Source organism: Artemia sp. Qi Xiang Cuo, chromosome 1 (genome assembly GCF_049724085.1).
Source record: "Artemia sp. Qi Xiang Cuo chromosome 1, ASM4972408v1, whole genome shotgun sequence".
Classification (NCBI taxonomy): domain Eukaryota; kingdom Metazoa; phylum Arthropoda; class Branchiopoda; order Anostraca; family Artemiidae; genus Artemia; species Artemia sp. Qi Xiang Cuo.
The window spans coordinates 3,067,416-3,076,129 of record NC_142794.1 but is presented as its reverse complement, the minus strand read 5'-3'; the positions used below and the strand labels follow the sequence as shown (position 1 = coordinate 3,076,129).

Genomic DNA, 8,714 nt, shown 5'->3' with positions numbered 1-8,714 from the left:
TGAATCAATAATAACTTAATTTTCATTACATAACAACATTTTTTTATTAACAACAATAATCATAACAATACCTACACAATTATCATTTAATAAAAACAGTAACAACAATGATGATAATCATTCTTCAACAATACCACTATATAGACTACTAAAAAAACTATTTTTAATGTTTTATTAAAATACGTGCGAACTTTGGTTAATATTATAAATGAAATTAATAGAAGTCATAATAACATCATAATTTGCAAAATATAAATCCGCCATCCTCCTTCTATTCCCCACAAAAATAAAAATAGAATTAATAATTGTAATACATCCTTCAGCAATACCACTAAATTGACTACAAGAGGAAACCGTATATTTAGTGTCTTTCCATAGATCCTAATTGAATAATAGCTACTTGCATAAAATATACACTTTTATCAAATAAAAAGAGGAGATTTGAAATTGAAAACACTGTTATGATGCAATTAATGCTTCCAATTACTTTAAATAAGCCCCATTGACAATTAGACTTGCCTACGCCAATATTTTTGTAATGTCAAAATTTTAGCTGACAACAGACCCATTAGTAATAAGAGTTTTTCATCCGGTATTCCGGAAACCAAACGGCCTACCGGAAACCAACCAGAACGATATTTGCAAGAATTGGCTAAACCTGGATAGCAAAACTAGGTTGTTAGTGGAAAGTGTTCACGGCTTGTGGTTTTTAGTGCCAACTTTAGATTATTACGCTCGTGGCTTTAAACAATCTAAAGATTTCACGGTTTCATAATTTTTATCGGTGAATATCTTCTTAAAATGAATAGTATTTTTGAAAGTCTTGGAGAATAATAGCTGAGGCCCAATTAAATACTATTTCATTGAGATAATTTAATCAAAACAATGGAAGCATGACCAATTTTCAAATATATTACTTATCTAGTCGATATTACAATATTTTTTACCAATCAGTTTTCTAAGCCGCTTCGGCTTTCTTTTGGGTATTTTCTACACGGCTTGTCGCAAATAACAACCGTTCATCTCTTTTGGTATTTCTATCCAGTTCTGTCTGTAGTTTTAATCTGATGCTGTTTTAGCCTTACTCGAAACTCTATTAAAAGCAAGAAAAATGGAAGCAATATTGGCATCTTAACATAAGCCGGACTATACATATACACAAGGTTTTGCCTCTTATAACTAGCTAGAGGGAACATTGAAGTTCATTTTATTTAATTCGCAAATAAATTGTTCTCGGAGTCTGAATTGTTCTCGGACCCTAGGTAAGGGCCACCAAGAGGCAAGAGAGCTTTCTTATCAATTTTTAGCTGCATAGAGACAAAAATTTTTAAATCTCACCATATAGTGAAACTGTTTTATCTTAACAAACTAGAAGTAGCTATTCAGACAGATATTATAATGAGTCTGTCCAGTATGAACTAAATTTCCGTGTTAGCTAAATGTTGTCATTGCCTAAATTTCTGTGTTTGCTAAGTATCATTGTAAATGAGCCTCAAGAACAGATTTCATTTATATAAAAAAATAAATTATAAAAAATGTACAACATTTGAAATTTTTCGATCCTCTCCTTCATATCATCTCCCTTTTTATTAAAACAGCCCTATTGTTTTTGTCACAACTTGGCTGCTCCTAAGTTATACAAACTTGAACTATGTAGAAAAGAAGCGAGACATGACCCTATAAAGTGGGTAAGGGTTCAGTACTAAAATGAGATTTATACAGAAAAAATTTTTTGCGTTAGAGAAGAGTATTGGATTAGTCTAAGTCTTGTGATAAGTCTAAATAGTCTTTGAGGTTCCAGTTTAGTGGTTGACCCTCTCAAAAGGAAACACTATAAAAGTCTGAAAACCACTTCAAAAACAAGTTACAATGCTTATATCATTCCTAAAAGCGCATAATTTTACTTTACCTCCATCCCTTCTTCTAATTTGCAAATCTATGGCCCAAATTATATATACACTCTATGAATTTTCACAGGCGAACTTTTTTTCGAATTTATCTAACTGCAAATAAGATCGTCAACGGCCACAAGCACCGAGAAAAACCATTGACTATAAATAATTTGGGATATATATTTGTCCATTAGGGAGTGAGAATAAATTAATGTGATGTTTTTTGAAAAATGATGTAAGTATTTTAGAAATTTTTTTTTATCAATTTTCGGAATTTTTAGTGTTTTTTTCCGAGGGGGTCGACCACTAAACTACAACCGCCTTTAAAAACTCCGTAAATCGATTTTATGAATGCTCTTATTCAGGGATAAGAAACTGAAAATGAAAGTACTCTTAAGAGGGCTTGGGTTTAGATTTAGATGCATATTAGTGTGCATCCCTTTTTTTTTATCCTATCTAATTGACTTATATCTATTTACATTGTTGACATACTCCAGCACTCACTTTGCTGAATCGAGTGCTAACGTCGCCTGACAGGAAACCTGCTACGCTTGTAAAAAAAAATTCTTCCCCTTAGTTCACGGAAATTATTTGTATTCAGAAAAACTTCTAGTTTCAGTGAGAATTTACATTTGCTGTTAAAGCAGAATTTTTATTTTTCCAATTTTATTTACTCTGACCATTTGTATCTACCGAAGGTTTCGCTGTTGTTTGTAAATTAATGCCTGTTTGGATGAATGTTGAATTTTTTCATCTCAATTCATTGCTTGACAAACAACTAAAATCGCTACTTTTGGCTACAAAATTGTATATAAGATCGAATAGTTCTTCTTTGAAAAACTAGTGCAAAACTAGCACTACTCGCAGCATAGTGGTATATAGTAAAAATAAAACAAACGAAAAAATCGTAAAGAAGAGAAAGTAAGGAAAATAACAGGAAAATATTTTGGTCGAAACCTCTGCTCGACCATCTTCAGTTCAGAGGACACAGGACAATATACATTAAAAATAAAAACAAACAATAAACATAAAAGAAGACCCTTCCTAACTAACGATGAAAAAGTAACTGAATAAGAAACCCGATAGTGAACGACAATTCCGCTAGATGGGGTTGATTGTTATCCTCTCGGAGATAAATCTTTATGATTTCCAGTTATCTGTTTCCAAGGACATCCGTGGAGGTTTTCCCACAGGGTGGTAAGAATTTAGGATTGCTTTGGTCGAGGGGAAGGGGCTGCGAAAAGTTTCAACATTCTTTTTGCATATCTTTTTGCCCCTGTAGGTGCCTGCTCATCTGAATTTCAAATAGGGTTTTAGTCCTAGCTTAGGGAATTGCTGATGTCTCTATTGGATGTATAATACTCTGACTTCCCTGAAAACCTGAAGTAAACTAGCGTCTTTTTGTTTTAAATCCTCCATGGATCCAAGCTGCTAAAAACTAAGGGTTCATTTATGAATAGTCAACTTTCTTTTTACCTTTTGTATTTTTTGAATGATTGTCTGTTACTTTCCTTTGAGCATCCATTTTTAACGTTTATTTTACTTCTATAAATTTGAAGTTTTAAGGAATGAAGTGACATACAATTACGTTATGGTCTGAAATGCAGAAGTTATCTATACACTGTAAAAATGTTAGTATAAGTATGCAGATTCTGAATGAAACTTTGGGGCTCTATCTTTCGACAATTTTAGCTTTTGTATTGGTGATATAAATTTAATTATTTTAGGCAAACTAACCTACAAAGTAAAAATTATTTCATTATCTCGTTTGTCATACTGGTGAAACCAGGCACAATACAAAATATTTTAGGGTCTGTTTATTTCCCAACAATCTTAATATTTCTTGTGCGATCTCAAATCTTTTCGTAAGAATTCTTACGGAAAAGATTTACTTTTTCAATAATAGCTTCAGTGCACTTGAAGCATGAGTTTTTGGAGCATAAAAGCGTAGAGTTGAAATTATTCTGATAACACTGAAGTCTATCACTGATAAGCCATTTATTCATCTTCTTCTTCATTGTACTGGTGACGCTGTTGGACATAATTCAAAATTGAACTATTGACTGTTTTAAAGTTTGAAAATTTGCTGGGACGCCATTATACTCCTGGTTCGAGTTGTAATGTTGTAGAGTGGTGATTTGTTTGGTTTTTGTAATATTAATATTTTGTTCTTCATTTTCTGTTTTTTTCACATATACTCAAATTTGGTTCTCATAACATTTTCTGTATTACATGATCTCATGTGATAAATGAAAATTTTAATAGAATGACACATTTTCTTTTTTTTCGACTTTAGTTTATTTTCACTCTGAAATTATCTTTTTTAAATTATCACTTTCGCGTAGATATTGTTACAAATAAAATGAAATGAAAACGGGTATAATATTTCAAATAAAATAGTGGAAATAAAAAAACTCAATCATAATAATAAAAGCTAGACGCTTGTTTGAATGATGTTTGAATACAAATGATTTTGGTATGAACCTATTGTTTCACAGTTTTCTAAAAAAAATTTTTACAAAAAATTAAACAAGAGAAACGGGTTTTAATTTCTATTTATTATATATTATATATTTTAATATATATTGTAAAAAATTTTTTACAATTTAAATATTCCTTAAAAACGCGTCGGACTTCCATCATTACTACTAAAAAGTAAAAACTTTATTTTATTTTCCACTGTCTTGTTTGAAACATGATACTTGTTTTCATTTCGTTTTATTTGTAAATAGAAATTTAGTGTAATGTAAGAAATGTTTTATCATAGCTATTGTAGGCTATTTGCTAAAATCAGGTGCATCAGCTATCCATGATCATGCTTTTATTGCTGATTATCAGAGCAATAGGGTAGCAGCCTAATTATTATTTTCAGACTTTTTAATCCTTCATCCTTGTCTCTGCCTCTAATCAATGCTGTACCTACTGTATTGTTTGAAATGAGTACAGCTGCAGAAATAGCACTTTATTTATAAGAGCACAAATCTATTGAAAATAGCACAAATCTATTGACAGAAACTACTGTACTTTGTCTCTGGCTCGAAACAACGTAGGCTGTATTGTTTGGAATGAGTACAGGTGTGGAAGTAACACAAATTTAATGACAGTAACGTATGTAATTTTTTGTTTATTTGTGCTTTCATTTAGCGTAGCTATGTCAGTAGCATGGTTAACATTTTAGAAGAACTATTTAAACTTGTTATAAACCTTGGTTTTCTGCTGTTTCAATAATTATGTAGGTGTATATATTTTACAGAAAAGTATAATCAATGTTTTTTCTAATTCCTTTTTAGTTTTGTATCAGTTGGCATAGTTATTCTTTGATTTTCTTGCTTTCCCATAGCTGCTCTAATATATCGTATAATTAATTATATTAGCTTTTCATCATCATGCTTTTTTCATGCATCACGCATATTTTTCATATTTTCTTTCTTTTTTCTTTGTTTTACTCTGCTCTTTACATTTTTGTTATTAGTTGGTTAAGAATATAATATATATATAACATAAATCCAGTCTGGATCTTATTTTCTTACTCTCTTTTGATTATTTTTGTCTTTAACCAATTGCTATTGAATTTATTGTTTGAAATGATAACAGTTGTAGAAATAGCACAAATTTATTGACTGTAATTTATGTGATTTATTTTTACTTTGTGTTGTCGTTTATCATAGCTAGTCATTTGCATGGTCAAAATTTTGGAAGAATTATTAAAATTTCTTTGGAACTAAAGAATTTTCTTGTTTTTATCTATTTGTTCAGATTTTGTAATAATGGTCACTATTTTGTATTAACTAGAAACAAATAGTAATTAGCTAGAATGACAATCACCATTAAAAAAATGCACTCCTCCAAATATCAAAACTAATTACAGTGTCACTCCTTTACATGATCTTCGAGGCAAATTCTTTGAAGACATATTCATAGGAATGTTCCCAATGGACACCATCAGGAGACAATGCCCCCCCGCCCCGTGAAACAAAGAGACTAAACGATGATTATAAATAGGAAAATCAGAAATATTCCCGTTTAAATCTCAGTGAAAACATATTTCCTGGTTGCATATGAACACCCCTGCCCCGAAAAATTTTCTGGTTGCGCTCTTGACCCCTTTCCTCACATCTCCACCATTGTGCCATTAAGCATATAAATTAATCGTAAATTAATCATTAAGTATAATTTTTGTAACAAAGACACAGATTTGTCTGCAATAAAAGGGGCATTATTACCCTCCAGTACCAGTCTTATAGGCGTATTTCAAAAATATTCACGGCAATAATTGGGAACTACAGATTAATTTTGACGGCTTTTTGGATAAGTCTGACCGCTTAGAGGGTGTAATTAAGATTCTCCAATCATATAATGTTCAAACAGCGGCTCTGTCTGAAGCAAGACTTACAGGCTATGGGTCAATGCATGTTGATGGTATGATGTCCACTGGAAAGGGGAGGAAACGTGAAGACGTAGTTCCCTAGCTGCAAGCAACTCAGCTAAGAAATCGATGCTGGAGTTTATGCCGAAGGATGAAAGAATATTAAAAGCGCATTTTGCTAGTACCCAGTCTAGATTTGCAGTCATAGCTGCTTATGCACTAACAAATTGGGTTGATGATTCCACGAAATATGTGGTCTGTTTTGAAATAAATGATCTAGTCGACGCAGTAACTAAACATAATGTTCATGTTTTATGTGGTGATTTTAATACCAAAGTTGACATGGATTGCAGTTGTGCACCGGAACTAATTGCCCAGCAGGGTCTTGATGTAATAAATGACAATGGAATGTGTTAAATTAACCTCTGCGCCAATCATAACCAAATTGCTGGTGGATCGTGGTTCCCAAACTGCAATATACACAAATATAGATGAACTGCACGGAATCAGATTGATCACGTTCTCATTAGAAAGCGGCACAGACGCTGTCTAGAAGATGCTTGAACTTTTCGTGGGGCTGATTCGTCCGTAAGTTATTGCAAGTTTTAAATTAAAGCTAAAGACTGTCGTCAATTGTAGAAAGACTATGAGAGTGTTCGACGTTCATAAGCTCCATGAGGAACTTGTGAGGCGAGTTTATTGTGTTTTTCTTTCCATTAAATTTACAAATTTGACATGCGATGAAACATGTGTGACATTTGACGAGAAGTGAAGCGACCTTGTAGGATCTGAAAGTAGAGCCGCTCAAGTGTCGATCGGTTGCGCCAAAAAAAAAGAGTGAACAGTGGATCAATGCAAGTATCCTACAACTCATGCAAGAAAGGAACTTGATAAAGATCCAGCTGGAATGCTGTGGTAGTAATGTCGTCTGACAAACAAGAAAAAAGAATGAATAATAAAATTAAATAGCCGAGAAAAACAAGGGTAGCGTCAGCCAGTAGACAGACAAGAAGCGAAAATGACGAAAGCAGATATACTGGTAAGGACCTCCGCCAAGACGTCTTCAGTGCTCAAAAAAAGAAGAAAAAAACTAACCTTTTGAAGTAAACTCGAACAGAGCAGAAAACCACTTCTGCTGAGTATCCCCAGTGATTGGAAAAAGGGGTCATTTTCAAGCTTTCTCGAACCGTTGACTGCAACAATTGGTAAGTTATTACCTTGCTGTTGCTAGGAAGTACAGTCCTTTGCAAAATACTCGTGAATCGCATTCAATTAAGAATTGAGGAGGTCCTGAGAGACGAACAGATGTTTTTAGTCAGATCGTCTGTTGATGTGATTTTCAGTTTAAGAATACTAATTGAAGAATCCAACCAATGGCAGACGGAAATGTTTGTAGCGTTTATCGACTTTTTAAAAACTTTTAATTCTGTACACAGGGAATACTTATTTACTTACTTAGGTCCCGGCCATCCTCGTGGGACGTTTTGGGCCACTCCTCTTGCTAGCTCATGCGTAAGGGCTCGGTACATTTCAAGAGAGGTGGTTTCTTGGCTAAATGGGTGCTGGCAGCAAGCCACTCCTCTCCACCACCTTGCAGAGGTCGTTGTACATAATCCGGATCTTCCGCCCTTCCGCAGTTGTCCTCTTATTGGGGATCCTCCCACGATGGTGTTCTGCTTCACCATGCAACTTAACCCATTGCTAGGAGAAGGTTTGTAACTCACGGGACATGTCCACACGCTGGTGGGCCCTGCTGAGTGTACATTCAAGGGACCTTCTTCACCCTCTGCTTGTATTTACGACCCCCGGGCAAGGGTGCCCCAGTTTCTATTTATGGACCCCCAGAGACTAGATCCCCCCTTGGTCCGCGCCTCCTACTGGAGTTACCCAACATATCTGTTTGACATTCCCCTATTCACCACTTGGGGACGCGCTGAGTGGCCTGGGGGAGGCCTCTACTGAGTGAATGATTCAGTAGGTACTCAGCTACTGAGGGAATCCTCAATACACAGGGAATTCCCATGGGAAATACTATGACATTACGACATCCTGGTCAAAATTATTTGAATTGTTGTTTCTGTATGGAATTATTGCAAAAACAAATATATGGTGATTTCGAAAAAAATCCTGAAACCCTCGTAAACGACATCAAATCGAAATAAAAAGTAAACCACTGGAATTGGAAGGACTGTAAACCTTCCGCACACGTACATCTTTCTCATAGGAGAATTACAGTCCTCCACCTTGAACCACTTTCTTGGTTGTGTTCTATCCCCCTTTATATGGATTATTTTGATGGACATATTCTAGATGAAAGTGTGAGTAAAATGAATGAACTTTTAGTGGTTTTACAGGTAAGGGTGCTAGAATAGGAATGAAAATTAATGCTAAGATGACTAAGTCACTGAGGCTAGGAATAAGTGAGGATGAAAAGGTGACATTGGGTAACGAAAAGA

At 34.2% G+C, this 8,714-nt stretch overlaps 1 protein-coding gene across 1 annotated transcript in view; it reads left to right on the top strand.

The window, feature by feature from the left end:
* LOC148955910 (E3 ubiquitin-protein ligase NRDP1-like) overlaps nucleotides 1-8,714 on the top strand; it is a 115,178-nt gene that overhangs the window by 57,757 nt on the left and 48,707 nt on the right. The gene's annotated exons all lie outside the window — the stretch shown is intronic.